Below are 21,815 nucleotides of genomic sequence, written 5' to 3'. Positions count from 1 at the left end.
TAAGCAGCCACGATGGCACCAGAGATTAGGAACTCATCCGTACAAGAGCAGGATCAACAGTTGCAAGGGTGGAAAGTTGAAAGCCAGAAGGGATTGCGTCCCTCACATGGGGGTGGTGTCTTCCTTCAGAGGGAAGCTATGTAGCCCTCTGGAAGGGAGCAAGCAAAGCAGGACACAGGCTGTACACATAGGAGAGCAACACCAAAGCAGTCCCTTCCAGCAGAAGTGTCTCATGTTGCTCTCTTTCATAGAATTTTTATAACCCTTATTTTTTAATAGGATTTATATAAGCCATTTCTGATTAGAAGAAATAATGAATTTTCATTTTCATTTTCACAAGACAGTAAAATAATGAATAGAAGAGTTAGTCTAGAATGACCCCGATTGATACTTGCAGGCAGTATTCACTGCACCTAAAAAAATTACCAAGTGTCTCTTATAACTTCAGAAAGAAATAGGCATTAAATGGCCAGTTAATCTCGCCCTCAGTGAACATGTAAAACAGGATGACTAAACTGAGAACAAAAGTGTAACTTTCTGTCCATTGTATATACATAAGGAGAGAAAAATGGGAAGGGGCAGCTGCCTGGTGAGATGAATTCCATTTCCTAATTCCCCTGGGCTTCCTCCAGATACAGACAGCTCCAGAGGAGATTCATGGGCCATAATGAGGAAACCACCTTCAGTCTGTCTGTACCAATTAACGGGGGAACACCCAGGTCAGGCTATCTTCTTACCTAGATGCATCAGCCAGGTTGGGTGAGATGAAGCTGGATCTTACATCGCCCAAAGGCGATGCAGGTGTGGATATCGCCTTAGTGCTTTCTTTGTTTTCCCTGGGACAAAGTGCACCAACATACCCCATGCAGCCACACAGCCTGCACTGCAGGAATGCTGTTTCTTGGTTACCATATGGAAAATCATTTAAAATTAACCTCAAGGCTTCTCGATGAGCGTTGCATGTTGATTGATTGAAAAAAGCTATAAGTGAGCTACAGCTAATGGGTGTATTAATCATAGCAGGACACAAAACTTGAGAACATTAAGATAAAGGCCCTATTTCAAATATAGGGAAGGTGAGATCAAAGCTGACTTCTTGTCCTTTCATGCTGATGCCTTTGAGGGGATGCCATCCACAGAGTGGGAATTGAGGCAACTCAGCGTGGATTATCTTAAAAAGGAGACTAAAAACAAACAAAACCCAGTAAAAATACCAGAATGTGATGATATGAAAACCTGTTCATTTTTCAGTGTGCTCTTTAAAACCACAGAGAATTAAACTTGGTTTTGAAGTCTTGACATCTGTATGTTCATCCCAGGGAAACACATTATCTGGAGGTGTTAAACTGAATATGATTTTTTTTTTCAGTTTAATCAAATAATAAAATGATCTTCCCAGACTTTGGGGAATAAAATGATCTTCCCAGACTCCCGTGGGCTTATTGAATGTTTACAATACCCATCAAAGTTTTGGGACATGGAGAATTCAGCAGGTTTCAAAAAGCACTAGGTAATTCTTAAAGGTAGAATTTGCCTTGCCTTATTTTTCAGCTCTCCACAGACATCCCCATTTTGAATAGTCACCCTGGACTTCATCTACAGTCACTGAAGAAAAAGAGACACTTCTACCGATTTATTTAGCTGACATATCTTATACGTGTACATTAGGATAAGATGAATTGCACCTGTAAAGCTATAATTTAGGCGCTTCCATGTAGATAGCTACCTTGCAGACATTTTAATGTGGGTGGAAGATTTGCACCCTTTTTATTGTTTGGACTAAGGTCTGATGTTATCATTGTGTCAGATGGATTTGCAGGCTCTAAAGTCTATTTTTCTTATGTTGATTACATATCTTCTAACCAAAATAAATACATATGTCCATCTTTGAAGTTAAATTATATTGAATCGTAAAGCTCTTGTGCCTTTGTTCTTTATCCCAGTATTGCTCTTTAACCTCACAGGAGGCTCAATACTTATAACCAGCCCCGTTCCCCATAAATTGAAGCTACATCAGCTCCTATTTAAGTTTGTGGGAATTCAGGTCATTCTTCACTTCCCATGGATGGGCTGAAGGGGTGGAGAAAGCACAAGTAGTTAGAAAGTTGTAAGGACTCACTTTTTGAGGCACTGGATAAGAAAAGCTGAGAATATTATATCAGACCACCCATTTATTTCCTGAGGAGATAGGAGAAAATTCTCCTGAAGAATCACTACTTACAAACTGTTTTCCTCTCCTCAAGATTTAAAATGAAGCATGTTTAAATAACTTGGCACACCTCCTCTTCAGCTGGAAAGATGAAGCACAGTGTGGTAAGTGGTTTTGAAAAAGCATTTTCTTGAATCAGTGTTGAAGCTGCAGATAGTATAGAAAAATGTTGAACTCCCAGGAACAAAATTGTTCTTTTTCTGTTGAACCAGTCAAAACACCAGTGGAGATTAAGATTTCCAAAACTGTATGCAAATATATATATGTGTATATATATATATATGCACACACACTATTAGCTGCAATTCCATGTAGGTGCTGAAGACTGGCTATGAATCTGGGGGGATCTAGGGATGCTGGACAGAAAGATCCAAAATAGAAGTTATGATCTGAACTGCATAATGCTGTGTGCTCATGGTTGAAGGGTGGTTGGAGCTGAGAACCAGCCTGAGGACCACTCTTCTTCTCAAGTCAAGTGTGGATATTATGGCTAGAGGATCTCCGTGCCATTCTAGAAAATGTTTTTTTGCAACAGCAGAAAATGTGGTAGAAGAGAGTAGATTCTGTGGGCCATATCCAACCCCTGGGCTATCTTGATCTAATATGCTACATCAATGTCAAGTTATAGCTTTGTTAAACATTTACATACACATGGATATAGATGGAGTAGAGACTTAAAAATACACACGCACACCAAAAAACACAAACCTTTTTGGCATTTATACAGATAAGGCCATTTTTATTGGCAAATATTTTGCTTGGCACCAGTTCAGCGTGTACTAATAGCTTAATAATTTTGGCAGACACACCAATGAAAAATGTTACTGAACCAGACCCAATTATGTGTATAAAATGTAAACAGTTGTGTCTGCTGGGGATAACTGCAGTATGTTGTCAAGCCACGGCTGTAAATTACATATGGTAGATTGCTCTAAATTTGTTTTTGACAAACAACCGTCTGATGAGGTTGTTTCAGGGCCACACAACTGATGGAAGGACATTATCAGCAGGCCATAATGCCAACATGGCTGTTGTTTCAGCTCTTGGGCCAGCTTTCCAAAGTTTGGCAGCTCTGCCATAAGTTTCAGGCTGGTTTTCTGCTGTTTGCTTTCAGAAGAGCCTCCACAATGTCCTTATGCTAAAGTTATAATGAGTTAATTTCCAATAGTTATTTCTTGTTCTCTGTATCAGCCATTAGTTGGAATAGCTCTTTAGGCTATTTCTTACTCTGGAAAAATTCCTGTGGCACTGGCAGAAACTGATTTTTCATACTGAAGCATTGAAAGAACAACAAAGTCCTTTCCTATCTCCTTTATGCCTCCAGTTTTACCAAACTAGATATACATACGTATATATACATATATATATTTATTTATATATATACCATTGAAGCTACCATTCAGCCCTTGTAACTGAAAAACAACTCTGGAACTGTCTAAAAATGCTTTCAGGAAGAATTTCAGTTAAGTCAGGGCTGCAATTAAAGAATTGCTGTGCAAAAAGGGTGGGAAGCATTGGAAAAAAAGGGGGAAAATAATGAAGCTTTTCAGAACACGGCACTGAGGAGACCCCTCCAGCCCAGCACCTGGTGAAACCATCGAGTATGCCCTCCCGCTAGCTTAAATTAGAGTAACACTGCCACGCAGCAGGCTCCTGCTAAAAGCAAGCAGGGAGGGAAGAGACTTAAAAAGAGCCTTTTCTGATGCATTCAGGTAGAAGAGTGTAAAGTAAATAATGAAGCCGAAGGGCAGCGCGCGAGAGCGTGACTTTGCATTCCTTTCGCGCCCGCTGCCACGTCGCTCAAGGAGAGCACAGCAAATGAACTGCTGAAGGATGCACAGCGCTCCGCGCCGGCTTTGCTGAAAGCCAGCATCAGCGAGGAGAAAGAAGTTTGAGCGTGAGCCTGCTGGAGCGTAGCCCGCCACCAATCACTGCCCTTATCAGAGTTTTCCAGAGAGCCTATAAACATGCACACTTCACTAAATGGCATGTTATAAATATGGGTGAGTAACAGCATTGCAGTGGAAAAGAAAATAGGCTGTTATTTATCACCACCTTTCTCTGATCATCATATTCTTTTAGAAGTATGTAGTTATTATGAGAGGTTATTGACAGGGCTTTGTCAAGCTTTGTATGAGTAAGCTTAATTTGTAAATAACAATGGCTTATTTATTCAGCAGGTCCTAAAATCTCATTTTCACTGAAAATTTTCCAGCCTTGGAAGCCTCGATTTACTTCTTTAGTTCTACAACAATATAACAATAATTATTATTTCAGGTATTCACTGACATAGGTATAGAGAGCAATGGAGAATTATTGATATTGTTAACTGAAAAACATGGTTTTGGTATTGATCCAACTGGATTTTTATTAGCATTTAATTACAAACATTGTAAAATACATCCATAATAAAGAGTGAAAACTGAATGTGGAATAACAATTATATGACATAGTAAATATGGAATTGGCATGCTTTGTGTCTAGTTAAATGTTTTCTGAGCCAGAAGAGATAAGGAAAAATAAATAAAGTTATAGATTTGGACAACCATGCCCTAACTCTCTGAGTGTTACTGACACAGAATGAGTACTCATGATAGAGAATGATTAAATTTCAGGCAGAGATTCATTAGAGAAGATAGGAAGGAGAGCAAAATTTTCAAACATAGGACCCATTGCTTGGTTAGTTTGACTTTGGAGCAATCTACCTCCTCCATACAATGATACATAATGACTTTCAATGCACTTTATATGTGTGTCTTTCTGGTCTTAATGTACTTTTGCCTAGTAAAGAAAAGGGAAGTAACCAGTCTATGGACCTTTTCTGAGGTCACACCCTGTTTGCTCTTATGTTTTCTGAATCTTTACTACCTTGGCCAAGAAACCAACTCCAAAACATAAGCACATAGTGCAGGATTCTTGAATCTGATTTCCTCAGATCATCTGTTCAGGAATTGATGGTAGCTCATTCTTCATCTTTGGTGTGCAGCCAGGGCATGCTATTGCAGCTGAAGAACAGGTCTGAAGAGCCTTCATCCAAAGAGGGATGCAAAATTGTCTTAAATATTACAGTCTCCATGCAGAATTGGCATCCAAAGTAGGCATCTTGGAAAATCCCCCTTTCAGTGGGCTTTCAATGAGGAAGGAAGAGCAAGTCCATCCACAGTTGGTTCTTGTCACTTAGAGAAATCTGAAATTTGCAGTGTGGTTTGACTTCCTGCCTTGTTTGTTTATTTGTTCATTTATGGATAAGAGAAATAATTTATTATTATTTATAGTAACTTCTGTGTATTCTCCTTTCCTGCTCATCAGTTTTGGTTAGCATCATTCTTGGACCCGCATTGTTACATCTATTGTACCCTAGAGTTACAAAGATGTTATTCTCACTTGCAACAGAGAACTGCTGAAATGAAAGTTATTACAATACACATAGGGCCAAGTCTCATTGATTGTAGTATGAATTGCACTGGCTGGACCAGACCTACGTGTTACTGTCAGCAGGGTGGGAGGCAGGCAAACAGGCACAATCACCTCCAATTTCTACTTCAGCTACCAGTGATACATAGATTTTATTTGAATAATCTTTGGACTCTTGACTAGACTGAGTCCTGGATTTCATTGTCAGTTCTGTTTGTGTGTCTCATCTCTTCTGCCCTCGCAGAATGGACTTCATATAAATACCAGCTGTTTGTTTGTTTTTTTTTTTAATTCCAACTCATAGATAGATAAGGAATTCTTATCATGATTAAGTTCAGCCCTCTTGTCTTCACCTTCATAACTCTGCAATCTTTCATCTTCCTTGTCCTTTAAATATATATTCCTTTCATTTCTCTTTCCCTGCACAGTCTCTGTCTTTCCCATTGACCACCCTTCACTTCCAGTACTGACTTACTCTAAATTTAGATCTCCATTTCCAAGGGGCAGAGGCCTTTTCTGTGTATTACCTATATATTGTGGAGATATAGGTTCATGAAAAGTCAACAATAACAACAGGTTTCTAAACAGCAAGAAAAAACTCAAGATTCTTAAACAGAAGAATGAGACTACCATATTATGCTTTCAGAGGTAACAAAAATACTGGAGCCCAGAAACCTTGAGAGAGCTGCTTTAACACCAGAATATAAATCAGTTTAACACATGCAAGGAATTTATCCCCTGTATTAGTTTTAAATTGTTGAGTAGGAGTAGATGAAGGTTATTGTCAAGTTGTTTTAACATTGAAAATAATGTTAATCTATGTGTAGGTAAGTAGAAAATATACAGAGTAAAAAGGGGGCAATGCAGTAGATAAAAGTATTAGAAGTAATAAATATTGCCCCTTACTTGACAGACAACCTAATTCATTTCTCTGGGCCTCACACATGATGCAAAAATCATTATAATACTTGATATTTTCAGGCCTATGTTGAGTGAAATCTTGACTATATGTTATATGTATATAATTGCATTACTTTCCTTCTCTGCCTTCATGGCAAATTCTGGTAGTTATAACCCTCTAAACTGAGCCAGTTAAATGGGGAACAGTGACAAAGTCCATCAGGGATTTGCAAATTTGAAAGGAGTGTTTGATTACACCCTGACCTGATAGTGCAAAGCAAACATTAATAGACAGATCATCAGCGAGAATGATTTACAATAAGGCCAAATCCTGTCCCTTTGAAGAAGCTGATATTGTTGATTTGAAAAGAGACCTACAGGCATAAGTATTGTTATCCTATATTTTCTATACTGACATTTGAAAAGATGCTTAGAGATTTTTCATCAGAGCTGCTCGCATATTGTTGACTTACCATCATTTGGGAGGGAGCGGGTATATAAGCGAAAACAAAATTGTTAGAGGCAGAAATGTTTACCAAACATGAGGAAAAATATTTTTCATGGAAGAATGCTTTTGGTTCTTCAAAGTTCATAAAAAACAGAAAAGTTTGTGATATTATAATCCTTATCTGCAAAAGAAAAAAATGTACATCCAAGGCGCAATGCAGGTTTTTATCAGGATGGAGGGTTGACTTAGGAAACAGAGGTCTGGCAGTATCTTCACCCATCATAACCAAAAGTTCAGCTCTTCTAATTAAAAAAAAATAAAAAATAAAACCTGAGCGTGGCTTTAGCTGCCTATTTCAGGATGAAACTACTCATCTGTTGAAGGCTCTTACTTTAAATAGAATCTTGAACCTGTAATGTAAACACAGAACTTGTTGATGTGTATCTTGGGGGATCTGAATCCCACCCAACCACTCTGGAGACAAGGCACACTCAGAAATTTTAAGTAAATCTCTGATGCATGGGAATTATGCTTTAGAAATATTCTCATGTCAGTGTTTTGTGACCTGCTCTAGGACCTGAGGTATTGCTGACTTCCTTTCTTCCTTCTTCAGATTTTAGTAGGAATTAGGAGGCTTTACGGAGCAATTTTGCTGCAGCTCTCTCTGCTGAAGTCAGTGGTAATTTTTACTAAAAACCTAGCACGTATGCATTGCAGTTGCACCAAAGCCTGGTTGTGCTGGACATTGTACAAACTTAGAGTAAGAAATGTGTCTGGCCTTGAAGAATGCATAAAATAAATAGGAAAAGACCTGGATTTGGACACGAAGGCTGTGCAGGGCTATAGACACTGGCATTCCAGAGATAAAACTAAGTCCTCTAGGTTCTCCACATACCCTTAAGTTTGTAGCACATCCCTCATTAAATGCATTAATTGATTGACTAGAAATGACTTCATCAGTGCAGGCTGATGTTCCATAGACACTGAGAGTCTCTGTATGCAGATTTGGGGCTGGGAAGGAATTTTCCCTAAATGGTATTAGCAGGGATCATCAGGCTTTTCCAAACTGAGTCTACTGAGTCTTTTTCACAAGATATCCCCCACCTTTGGGGGGGATTTACAACATTGGCCATGCCCTTAGTCTGCCCTGCTTTTTATCTGTGGCCCACTGTAGATTTTATCTCTTGCGGTTATAGGTACAGAAGGTCTTGGTATTGTTATGCTGTCTTGAGGAGTGATTTATGGTTTGTTTTTGGTGTGTGCAGTGGGTGTTGTGTGGACAAGGGCTTGGCTTTGTTGCTGAATAACTAACTCAGTGTTTGCATTAGGAGCCTTTCTGCCAAATCAGGCATCTCCAGGGTGGGGCTGCTACCTCTGATGTGGGCTACATTGAACCCTGGAGGAGAGAGGGATACATTACCTGAGTGCCTAAATTTAGGTTGGGTTTTGCATTTGATATAATTGCCTGTGATGGATTGGGACAGGACATGGAGACAAAGACAGTCCCCTCCAGTTCTCAGGGTGATCAAGAAGATCTATGAATGGTACTGTAGCTCTTTTTACCCAAATCTTTCTACATTTGCTAAAGAATAAAACAATAGAGTGTGGAGTTTCAGCTCTCTAGTGATTTTAACCAATTACTGTTTTCCTTCAAGCTATATAAATTGTGTGCATTTAATATTTAGTTATCTCCAGACTGTTTACACTAATTTTCATTTATACAATGCATCTCGTAGCAGAGGTAGAGTGCATTTCTTTCCCTATTTCTCTTTTGAATGAAAGCCTTGAGGGAAGCCTGCAGTTTTTGATCGTGCTCTCCTTTGATGTAAGCAAATGTTTAAGTTATGCTCTGGCAGAATGTCTGAGACTTGTGTTCATGAATGATGCAGGATTTGTCCTCCTTCCTCGGCGGCTCTATTTATAGCCACCACTGTTTTTATTTTGTACACAGTCATGAGAGAAAAGGTGAGAAGGAAACAACCACAAGTCCTTTGTCTAAGCACAGCTAAGTTTGTTCATGTGTTTTGCTGCATTTTATATTCTTCCATGCTGTGTTTCATCTGTCTATCTCCGGACCAGATAAAGGCCTTTTTCCCAGCCCTGGGCTCCAGGGACCCAAATCTCTACCGCTCTGTACTCCGCAGGATCACGTACACTACAGTGATATGGCTGCAAAGCGCTGCCAGAGGAAAGCAATGAACCTATTTCTGTGCTCCCTTACAGCACGTTCGCTCTCCTGACCCGTGCATTGCTGCTGTTTTTGCCAGTGTGTAAATCCAAACCAGCCTACATTTATACACAGAAGGGACCAAATCACAGACTCTGTTTTGTTTTGTTTTGTTTTGTTTTGTTTCCAGCATGTTCTCTTTTATGTTTGTTTTTTCATTGTTGTTGTTATTGTTGCTTTTGTTTTTTTGCTTTGAGAGCTTTTCTTTGTCCTGTTAGACAGCAATCCAAGGCTGTGTTTGGATCAGAATTGTCTGCAGTGTAAAGGGCTGGGATGATGTGATAAGATTGCGCAGGGTGCCAGCAGTGGACAGTCATTCTCCAGGGGATGATGGGCAGCTCTGAGCCACTGCACGGTAGTAAGAAAGAAGGCAGGAATGCTCCCAAAGCACTCATCTTTGGTGGGTTCAGTGCATTGTTTTTTGCAGCATTTGATGGTAAAGCTTCCACTCAGCTCCCTAGAGGAACGAAAACTGCCTATCCCTGGCAGAAACCATGAAATAAGGTAGTGTCGAGTGGGGAATTAGCTCCAGTGCACCTGGATCTTCTGTCAAATAAAACCTCTGCTTTTTCCTATCTTTCTGTGATTCAGGATTGCCATAAATGTCTGCTCTAAAGGTGTGTTGGAGCCTAGGAGGCTGGGATCTCACCAAAAGATGCCCTAAAGGAACCTTTAAATAGGGTGATATACGAAGACAGAGGAGACAAAATGGGTTGTGCTCAGTTCACACTCACCCATCGCTTCTGCAAATCAAGGCAGAAAGAGGTGGAGTTGGATCCATGCACAACATGGCTTTTTCTTCAGGATAAGAACAGTAGGAAGCAAACTCCGAACATAGATGGTGCTTTCAGGGACACAATAGCAGGATCCAAGAAAATGCGGCAATTAGAGGCCTAATTAAAAACAAGTGACTCAGAAATGCAAGTTAGAAGGGAACCCGACAATTAAGTTGTATGTAACAGAACAAAAGCTTTTCAAACCCTGCAGAGTTTGTTTTGCCAGGATGCCGTCCTGCCTCTCCAAAGGGGCCCTGCAGCCCTGCCTGATTCTGTGAGTGATCAGATCTGTGCCTGGAGTTTATGAGCAAATTTATTTTCCAATTCCTTTACATTTCACAGTTTCCTCTGCTTTTTGCTTTGGGAATCTGTGCTTGCTATGTCCAGTGCTCAGATCATATTCTGTGGCTAGGGAAATGATATCTCACATGGATGGGAACTGGAGAGAGCCTCAGCATCTCACAAAGCCTGATGTCTCATGGCCAATTTCAGAGAATCCTCAGTGGAGATCCAGCTGCTAAGAAGATATTTTGCAGTCTCACATCTCAGGAGTTTGCTATAGTAAAAGAAAGCACACATTTCCTGAGAGCTCTTCACTTTGTTGGCTGTATTTTAGTACTCTGCATGGTACTTTGACATCTGAAGCCTCCCAGTTATCATATTTCCAAATAGAAACTTCTGGCCAGACTTATTGTTTCCCAAACTTTTGGAGGTTGTCCTTCATGAGAATTGAACCACTTAGCCTCTTTTGCAACTTTTTAAAGGATTAATCCCTAACCCCAATGTTATTTTGTTTTGTTTTTATCCTTTCTTTCTGTGCAGTTCTTCAAACTTGGAAAATTTTTGTCCATTATCATCACTCTGATACAGTTTTAACAGGCACTATTCCCACACCAGTGAGGAATAGTTTCAGTGAAATTCAGATAAAAAGCACTTTTAAATATTGGCAAATACAGCTTTTTAGTGATACCCACTTGTTTGCCTTAGGTTAAGCATCAGGGTAGTGGCAGAGTACAATAGGTCACTTACCTGGGAGCTCGTGCCTTTGAAACCCTGTCTCAAAGCCATGGCTGACAAGCTAAATCAGCTAACGTAAAAATATCTAAAAGCACACAGCGAGGGAAATGATTTAAATAGGGCCTTTTTTAGGGAGAACTGATGACAGACACCTGCTGTAGGGAAAGAATAGAGACAAGCTTTAAGAAGGACCAAGGAGCAGATCTTGGGTTTCAGAAGGGGGGGATTATTTTACAGTGCTGGTGGTGAATTGCTTCTTTACATAAAGAAATACCACAAAGAAGTTTCTGCATTTCCACTACTATGGGAATTGCTATTTAAGATACTGTACAGAGAGCCAGCCCAATGGACAACACAAAGATCAGACCCCCATTTTCCCAAAGGCAATCTTGATGAGTACTCATCAAGAAATAATAGAGAACAGAAGGCGAAAAGACACAGGATTCCCAGAAAGCACAGTACTGCCTTTGAGCCTTGACCACCTCTGAGATTTGTCTCGCCATGTTGCAGCTCTACGAGCATTAACTGTTGTGTATCCCTCCTCTCTCCCTTGTGTTAAAATAAAATACAAGAAAACTGAGTAAATAGAAGAAACCATGCATGGAGAGAAAGAGGGAAAGCATTACATGGGCTCTAAAGACATCAAGGCTGCGAAATGTAGTTCTTGGCCCCGCTATTGTAGCTGCCACACCATGAGTGTACTTATAGGGTTCTACCTGAGTTTCAGTTAATACAATGGTAAAGTGCTGAAACCCATTAGAAATAAATCCGAAGCAACCCCATAGACTGAAAAAAAAAAATAAAATAAATATATATATATATGTATATACACACAAACATCCTTCAACAGGGGGCTAGATCTTGTTTCCACTCACACTGATGGACTGAATGCCACATGGCTTTATCAGTAAATAACATTAAAATATTCAATAGTGAACTGAATATTTTTACGACATGAATACCAAATGAAATGACTAATGTTCCCAGCCTTCCTAAAGCAGCAAAATTTCATTATTTTAACACTGGACTAATGCAGAGGTGAATGAAGCAGTCCGATGTACTTTGTTTTTCAGACGTATTCCTGAGGAGAAGATCACCAGTCCTCTAATCCTTCCATTCATTTCCGTGTCTCAGCAATAATAACTGGTGGTAGCAATACTGTAGTGTGACAATACTTTGTTAATGTTTTGAAGAAAGCACACAGAGTTAGGGATTATTATATCAAATTTTGCAAGACTCAAGTAACGTGTCTGCTTATCTTTCATTTACTTCACATTAGCTGAACAAATTACCACTCTCTACAGTTTAATCAACTGCTGTGGATCACACTATCAAGCTAAAAATAAATGAGGGTGGATTAATGAAATAGTCAAGGAATATGTCCAAACACTCAGCTGGTGATTTCTTTTTTTCCAATGTTTTTCTTTCTATGTTGCTGAAAGAACGGTCCTGTACTATTGAACTTCTACTGTAAAATACTATTGACTGTTCTTTTACCACTTTCCCTCTCCTGTGTTCGTTTACCTTTGTAAAATGATGTAAAAATCTATCAGATAGGAATGGTAGGCAACTGCTTTCCATTTGCAATTGTCACTTTCAGTAGCAGTGGAGCAGCAATAAAGCCCCTGGGAACTAGCCCTTTATCCTGGTCTGAAACCACCCCAACTCAAGGAGCTTTCATCTTAAGGAATAAATAATTATAAAGGGTAAATGGCACTGAAGAGTATGTCTCTTGTCCGTCTCCATCCTGTCCTTATACTAGTGTCTTTGACTGATTACCTCTTCCGGAATATAGTAAGGGGTCCATCTCAGTTTTTAGTGTCTGCTGTGTCTGACATGCTGATTAATTGTGCTTCCCCCAGCTGCATGGCTTTGCTCTCCTCCCTGCTCTCCCAGCTCAGCACAGCTCCTTTCTGGCCCCATCAGATGACTGGAGGCGTCTCAAATATATAACAAGAGCAGTTTGAGCATCAGCTTGGCCTTTTCTTAACCATTTTAGGGGGGTAAACTCTCTTACATCTTTTTTTTTTTTTTCTTTTTTTTTTAATGCTGTCTGGGTCTTCTCATTAGCACTCTAACAACCATGTCAAGGGGTGTCTTTAATAGCTCCCTCAAAATCTGCTGATGCAAAATTGTCATGCCATTTTTAGATTTTGTTTACATAGCATACTTTCCACACACAAAACCCATCTACATCCAAGTGTAGAGGACCTGGTTGCCATCACTACCCAAAAGGATCTTTCCAGTGGCTGGCTTGCATTTGGGAACTCTGTCTTCAACTCGTGGCAGAGGCCCATATATCTGCTGGATTTTCTATGATAGTCCACAGTTACCCATGAGAACATTCATGCAGTTTCAGTATCACTTTGAGCCTTGAATTCATCAGGAGACACAACACATAATAGTGATCATTTTAAAAAGTATCTCATCACAAATCAAATAGTTACCAGATATGAACAACTGATTGCATCCCATTTTTGCCTGGCATATGTAACAGAATTGACACTAATGACCTCATGCTTGTTACCCTATAAACCTATGTTTAACTAACTTTCCACTAGAATATGATGTGATTTTCAACTCTGCATCCACCTAACTCACAGCAATCAATGGAAAGATTTTTAATGCAAATGTAGTCCAGAGATGCCTCGAAGTATAACTCTTCAAATAACAGAGGCTAAATAAGACAAGCTTTCATTTTTCTATAAATATTTCAGCAGGTTACATGTTATGGTCATTTGGATAACTCGTTTCAGAGGTGTGTTTATTTAAAGGAAAGAATTTGTAGCTTCTGTGTAATGCTGAGGTCAACAGGAAGATGGAGTCTGTAAAGTACTAGCTGAAGGTTAAAGCTGCTTTCTCGTCTCCTGGCCCAAGATAAAATAAAAAATAAAATAAAAATTTTACAACCAAGGATAAACATCTTCTCATGCTAGGCTAGGAGTAAAGTTACCACACATTTACACTACCATAAATGAGATCAAATTTGGCCCTTCTTAATTAATCCTGGGTCGTAGTGAGACTTTACAGTTCTTTACTCTGGAAAGCCTGAACTAACATCAAAGAGCATATTTTAATTGACAAGTGTATTCATTGCCAGAGAGGGGTATAACACGAAAAGGGGATTAACACCCAGCTGTGCTCTAGAGGAAATTTAAGGCACAGACACACTGTAGATCAGATAAAGTCTGCATTAATGCTCACGAATGTGAACTTTCATTGTCTTCACTAATGCTAAGCAGTTCACATCTGCCAATTAAAAGTCTCTTCATTCTGGTGCCCTCCCTGTAGTGGTGGGTCTGTTCGCCTTTACTCGCTGTCGCTATTGAATTACTGTAGTTATAGCTGCACATCTTCATAGTCAGCAGAGTGTTTGCTTCCTCCCTGAGGGTACTACAAAGCTGGAACAAGCTGACAGTTTCCAGATCTCCAATGAATATGCCGCACATAAGCAAGAACACTGGAATATTTTGAAGCTTAGTGATGTTACTCAGTGGCTCTTATTCTCCTCTCCATCAAAGCTGCTATGAGAAGCACCTCCTGCCTTCAGTCAAGCTATCATCTCAACCAGCCTCCTGGGCTGCTTTCCAGCAGCTGTTGCGATAAGTTAAGGATTATTTAGGGGCCATTACAAACTGTTGGGGATTGCCATTGAGTAAGGAATCTAGCCCATGCTCCATACAAATAACAAGCAGATGTTTGAAGAGGCGGAGGCTTGTGCAGCAGTTCTGCAGCTCCAGAGGTTTTCCTTACAGAAGGGTGATCCTTCTAATGCCAACAGTATGAATTCAGGCTTCCTCTGGGTCAATGAATTGACTTCTGGGTGTGTGGAGGTTACCTCAGCATTGTTATATGGATATGGACCTCCATTAACTCAGAATAGCTTTCTTTCTTTCTCCCTTACAATACTGGGCAGTGGCAAAGTGGTTAGGAGTTTGGCCCATATCTTCCTGCCTTGGAGTATTCAGAGCCAGTCACAGGCTTCCACAGTCATCGGTACAGATTTACCTACCTCCACTGTGAATTATCCAGTATGGGAAACCTAAGAAGCAGATGAGAATCCACCAAGGCTATTTGTCCCACTCCCAGTCCAACGTAAGGCTGCTCATTTACATACAACACTGTGTTTCTACATTGCTTTATTTCATTTTATTTATTCTACTTCCTCAAGGGATCTGATCATAAGTAAAATATTTCATTATATTAGTCAGAAATTTCATTTTTCTTAATCAAATCTTCTTCTTAATAAAATAGTTGCACAGATGTCCATTCCTGTTTGGTCTTGATACTTGAGTCTTTCAGATTTTTGTGGATTTTTATAATGCTTTGTATCTACAGCTTATCAATCTGCATGCATTTATTGCAGATGTTTAATGGCCACTCCTTCTACCCACTCCCTTTATGCTTTCCTCTACACATGCACACACACACTCTTCATATTGATATATTTTTGGTTACCATCTAGGGTTATATGACACACTCTAAGCCTGCTCATTGCAGAGTCATGTAGAGAGATACATTTCCATGCTGTAGCAGATACTAATGAAACTGCAAGGAGTTAGTGGTGCCACTGGGTCTATGGTTTGAATAGGACACTCTGCCTTCCCCATCTGCCCTCCCAGTAACACCTTAAATCAAATGTAAGAAGCAATAACACCTCTGCTGCTATTGCTCATATCCTGTAGCTTTACTGTGATACAGGATGGCAATACAAGAGTGAACCCCTCTCACTGTGCCGTTACAGCTTATTTTTAAAATGCTGGGGAGCAGGGAAGCAGCTGAGACATCTTAGAACCAGGAGACCTCAGTGTACCCTTCCTTCCAGCCTGAAGGGACTAAAACTCACCTTTCTCATAACAGAAATCCACTTCTCATAACAGAAGTCATACCCACCAGCAAGCAGTAGTGCTGAAACTGTGGCGGTCTGATTGTCTTTGGGAGAGAGAAAGATGGGGAGCAAGTTGTGGAGAAAAATAATACCCTTGGCACTATAGAGCACATGTATAGGAATGAACAGTTCTCTGTTCTGGTCTGTTTTTAACATTGCCTCTTTACACGTGTGGAGGGTAAAAGCAGAATTCTCAGCAAGTATTTTTCAGGTATTGGGCCATACAAAAACAAATTTCATTGCATTAGTAATAGGCCTATTGGATGTACATGCCCTGCATTGGGATTCCTGGGACTCATTTGAACTGGACTCAGATAACTTTTACTGATCTGGAAGCAGGCAACAAATCTTTCTGGATAGATTAAGCCATTTTGACCTAATATGCCATGATAAACTTATATGGTTTCCTTAACTTGTTTCTTCTATTCTCAAAACAGATTCTCCAATAGGTGCACCCTTCTCTCCATCTTAAGCTAACAGATAAAAATCATGTTTTGTTGCTGCTGTTGCTGTTTTAAGGGAAAAAATGTAATATTTCTGTTATATTTAAGAGGATATTGTTACTTCATAGGTATCTTTCTACCTCTCTTTGTCACGAGCTTCAGTGGCTCAGGTCATAACATAAAAGAAATTTGAAGAACATCACATTGCAGAGGCATAGATGGATTATTGCCACTGCATAGTCTTTTCCAGGCTCTTCTTCAAGGTCCTATTTCTTATCTCCAGCAATGACTCACAAAGCAGTGACACAAACAGCATGGACTACATGGACCTTCTACTCCACACAAATCCCCTTCTCTGTTTCATGGCCAGCATCCCCAGCCGAGCGTGACAGAACACATCTGACCCATTTATCACCAGCTTGCAAGTGGTTATCAGGGCTTGCCAGCCTCAAGCTGCTTGAGCCTTAAAGAAACAAATGCTCTAGATACACATCTTGTAATTCTGCTGTGTGTTGCCTCCATCATGCCACCCTTTTCCTTCGTTTGGGCAACCTTTACTTCCTCTTACACCTCTGAAATCATTTTTTTTCCAACATTTTAATTCCAGGTCCTGAATGTTTTTAATTTCTCCTAAATTCCACACTCCTAATTTTTTATTATTTTAAGTCTCCTAAGCACTTTTGAGTCCTATTTGCCTCTTTCATTGTTCTGGAGACAGATTATCTTGATTTGGAAAGAAAACCCCTTGTTTGCTAAGAAGTGTCCACACCCACTGAAGGCTTCTCCTTATCGTCTCTTGGTCAGCACAGGTCTCTGTGTTTGCCAAACAACGAGGTTCCTTCAGCTTGCACATAAACTGCCCTCCTTAGACAATGTTAAACTCTTTCCTGCTCAGGGCTGGGCCCTGCAGGCAGGTCCTTCAGACATTGTTTGGGGGTGAAAATGTCTGATTTTCTCCCTAGGAGAACTGTGGAGCATGGTCATAGCTGGAGGATTTCCAAAACCCAGCCACTGTCTACAAGTGCCTCCCAGGGACAAGTTTGTCCTCACATTGGCTTTAGAACTAATCTGATCTGAAATAGCAGCAGTTGTCTCACTACCTAGATCAGGCTGCTTCTGACTTAGGACATTGCCTGGTCCTCTGATGTCAGACTGGTGTCTTTCTAGAGAGGTAAAACATATGTCTGACAACTGCTGTCTGAAGTCTGCATATTAAATGAGGTCCTAAAAGCAATGCAAATACAAAGAAATATCCAACAATCTAGCTCTGTTTTATTTAAAAGTCAGGAAAGGAAAGAAAATGGCTTAATAGTCAAATTTAGAAGGAGCATGTGAAGTCACCACTGAAACATCCATTCATGAGTTCATTGAAGTATCTGCATATTTTAATACACTTAACTATGATGGGGAAAAAGCCCAGATGTGTGGCAAGGAAAGAGAGGAAGAGGTTTTTTAAGCTTTTTTTCAAGCCCAGCTCCAGGCTGGGCAGAGAACGGCTGGAGAGCAGCCCTGAGGAGAGGGCCCTGGGGGTTGTGGTGGGTGAGAAGCTGGATCCGAGCCGGCCCCTTGCACTGGCAGCCCCGAAAGCCAAGCGTGCCCTGGGCTGCAGCAGCAGCAGTGTGGCAGCAGGGCGAAGGAGGGGATTGTCCCTGGGCCCCACTCTAGGGAGGCCCCCCCTGCAGCGCTGTGTTCAGCTCTGGGCCCAGCACAAGGACACGGAGCTGCTGGAGCGGGCCCAGTGGAGGCCACGAGGATGCTCAGGGACTGGAGCAGCTCTGCTGTGGGGCCAGGCTGAGAGAGCTGGGGGTGGTGGGCCTGGGGAAGAGAAGGCCCTGGGGAGACCTTACAGAGGCATTCCAGTACCTAAATGGGGCCTAGAGGAAAGCTGGGGAGGGACTCTTGGTCAGGGAGCACAGTGATAAGACAAGGGATAACAACTTAGGCATTCTCCAGCAGATAACCTCTCCCCAGCAGTATCAGGAAAACTTCCCAAAATTGAGACTAGCCTAACTACGATTCTTAGACAAGACCTGTATCAGGAACCAGAAGATCTCCATTCAGTTCCTGGTTCTGCTGCTAGCTGGCTAGAAGGCATTGAGCAACTCACTGCAGCAGTTTGCCTCTCATTTTTTTCCCTCTTTGCCTCTGTTTCCCCAGCTGTAACTGAAGCTCTGCTTTCCAACACACCATCTGTGCTCATTTCATAGACATTTTTGCTAGGAAAACATTTTTATTCAGAGATGACCAGCTTAACAAGGAAACTTCCATTACTAAACAATCCTTTAATTAATATACCTTACCCTTTACCTTGGTGTGATATACATATTTGAAAACCACAAAACTGGTAAAAACAACCTATAACTAGAAAGGGCTTAGGTGGAAAACAAGCTAGTTCTTTTTATGGTGATGGATATGCAGGAGCATGGGTTGCTGCTAGGAACAGCATGGCTTAGCTGCCTGCTCTTTGGTCAGGGCCAGAGCATTTGACCTGCTTCGTCCACAATTTCTATCATCTTGTGATTCATGATTAATCTACTTGATGGATGGCACTTTACAGATGTCAGGCAAAGTCACAGCCCTGGCCTTCACGGAGAGCCCACCTTTATGTCAACCATCCTGAAAATAAACAGCAGCATAAATACTGAAGAGGTAGATAGCCTTGATCCTGTTAGGTCTCTGCTAAGTGGCTTTTCATAGAAAAATGTACAAAGAACCCAAGCTCTCCTTCATTCATTGGTATGCCCCTCCAATACTTGCTACTTCAACTCTCACTCAAAAAATAATTGTGAGAAATGTATAGGTAACTTAAGGTAATGTTGAATAATTGCTGAACAATTGTGGCTCTGCATTTTTGTCACATGGCTCTGAGGGAAAGGATTTATTTATTTTTCCTTAGTTTTCCTCTGAGTCGTTTCTTATACTCACTGCTGGCCCCAGTGTTGTCAAAAAGACCAGTTCTGCAAACAAGACAGGATTAAACTGCACAGTCTCTTGTTGGATTCAATGTGCTGATGGGTTTCAAAATCAATTGCTTGAAATGCACGTTATTAAGGTGAAAACTTTTTGATTGCAAAAGACCTGAAGTTGAAGAGGGGACAAGGGAGAGAGAAGACATCTGTTCCAGTGCCTAATGAAACCATAGCTGCACACAGGCACGGGTGAGATCAAGGGATGCTTGTAAAATATTAACAAAATTGCAAAACAGTCCCTAGGGGAGCTTTATTTGATTTGATGACAACACAATTCCAATTCACTCTTCACCAAGAACCAGGAGAGATAGCATTCACATCCAGTAATCCCCCCAAATGGCATCTTTCTTTCTTAAACACCCTTTCATTATCGTTCACATTGTTTGTTGATTTGCAGGGCTTCATGTAATAGTTTGAAGGCAGAGATTAGAGTTGCGAGGGCAACCTGACAAAATTCCGTCTCTGCCTGGTATTGCCTTCACTCCCAGACAACACGCTCTAAACAATATCTGCACCATCTATGAACTTCTAATGAAAGATCACTTCTGATTCATTTGTTCTTTCTACTCTTAAAAACAAAACAAAACAAAAATTGGAAAAATGGGAGGGGGGATGAAACAAAATGTAATTGAATGCTGAGAAAAATTATACTGCTCAACAGTCTTGTCAGGAAGGGGAAGAAGTAGGGATTTTCTTAAAAAGCAGATCCAAGGCCCCAATTATTGTTGCATTCATGTCTGACTGCCACCACCTAGCTCTTCTGAGGTCCCTGCTACACAAATAAGGTAGTGCTAACATGGGTTAAAGAGCAGGATTTTGCACTGAAATCATGGTTTGTGTAATTAGCTTACAACCAATACAAGGAACACATTTTCTTTTACAAATGAATCCAAAAACTACTGTAAATATGAAGGTACACATTCCCTTATAGTTCAGCCAGCTGCAGCTTTATCTATGAATATGCTATCAGACTAAGCAATGCCAGAATATTCACACTGTTTGTATTGTTAAATAACAGCTAAACAGCAATTAATAGAGGCCTCTGGCAGTGTTTTGACCTGGGCCAAACAATTTCTGAGCACAGTTCAGTCATTAGCATCAGCCAGGGACCTGTCCCAAAAGGCAGAAGACTACAGCCACCCTCTTTCATATACTAAGAGGTTTTATTATATAGATGAAGGCTTCTCCATGCCAGTTGGCCTTAGTGCCAGGGAACAGTCCCAGACTTTTATTTACTGTAATAAAATATTTAATTTACTAGTGTAGATATCTCCTTTGTGTCTCTGATTTCAGTAGATCTGTTCCCAGATTAAAGTGGTGAAAAATCTGGTGGCGGACCAACACTTTATTAGTATTCCTGTTTAGCAATAAATGCAGTGTTCATTTACAGCTTTTGTCCCTGCTTGTTTGTTTGTTGTTTTCTGTTTTAAAGAAAGTTTAAATACGTTTGTTTCCAAACTTAGAAATTACAAAGGCCACTCTTTATCTCTTAGTGACATGCTTTAATTTCAGCCTATATAAAACCCTGGGCCAACTGGAAAGTCACTGATGTTCTCATACCACTCTATAAACAGCATGCACAGGCCAGAAAAGAGGATGGAGATGTTGGCTTAAAAATGGAAACAGACAAACTAGCTACTAGTATTAACATAATTAATATACCTAAGTGCTCTCGTGGAGTGCTTCTCCCTCTGCAGTCCTATAGGAGAAAGTGTTGGCCTCACCCTGAGCACAACGCATGTTTTCTGACCATTGCTTCTGCTCATTCCCTCTTACGTTTACCTTGTCTCCAAAATCCTGGAGCCAGATACACAGTCTACACCTTCTCTCCTCCTTCCCCCATGAAACAGCCTCCCACTTGATATGGATCAGCTAACAAGAGCTGAAAAGCATGAAGCAAGAGAGGCACAGGCATGTTTGCCTTAGGCCAGGATCCCTATGATGTCTGTCTGTGATCCTAACACCCCCTCCCCATACATTTATGTACCTTGATCTGCATTGAGAGCAGCTTAAAATTAGGGAATGAAAGCAGTGTCAAGCTTGGCTTTCTGCCTGCTCTCCTGCCATTGCTAGAGCAGGCATGATGGAAGGGGAGGTGGACAGAAGCTCACACCTGATATTCTCGTACCAACCTAGCTTACTCAGGGTTAACAAACTGAATCATAATGTTGGGCTTTACAGTAATCTCTTTATTGCTGATGCCCTTATAGGACAATTAACCTCTAGAGGGAATGGTGATGTAGACAACTGGTCCAGGAGGAAAATCCTCAATGTCACAAGTCTGGCCAGATGACCTCTGTCACTCACCTGGTCTCTGCTTTCAACATCAACACCAATGTGTGCTTCCAGAGCTGCAGCTGGCAGCCCCTGGATATACAGATGAAGGCTCAACACAACCTCTTGCTCTTTATTTGCTGGCTGAGAGGTGCAGTAGCAACTCTACTAGGTCTACTCTAATAGGTCTAGAGCCTCTAGACCTATTTCTACCACAACTGGCGCCCTTCTCATGGCACTTCATCCCCTC

General features: G+C 40.8%; 1 protein-coding gene across 15 annotated transcripts in view; it reads left to right on the top strand.

Annotated features, from left to right (window-relative positions):
• Positions 1 to 21,815, top strand: part of TENM4 (teneurin transmembrane protein 4) — a 1,646,934-nt gene that overhangs the window by 1,271,631 nt on the left and 353,488 nt on the right. For 2 of the 15 annotated variants that reach the window (XM_068655430.1, XM_068655208.1), the window contains one exon: positions 2,244 to 2,313. The exons of the other annotated variants lie outside the window; for them this stretch is intronic. The gene's annotated coding sequence lies outside the window, so the exon portion shown is untranslated. The remainder of the gene's footprint in view (positions 1 to 2,243; positions 2,314 to 21,815) is intronic. 15 annotated transcript variants of the gene reach the window in all.

This window comes from Anas acuta, chromosome 1, assembly GCF_963932015.1.
Source record: "Anas acuta chromosome 1, bAnaAcu1.1, whole genome shotgun sequence".
Lineage (NCBI taxonomy): Eukaryota > Metazoa > Chordata > Aves > Anseriformes > Anatidae > Anas > Anas acuta.
Note: the sequence above shows the minus strand (reverse complement) of the source record. Positions and strands in the feature narration are given on the sequence as shown.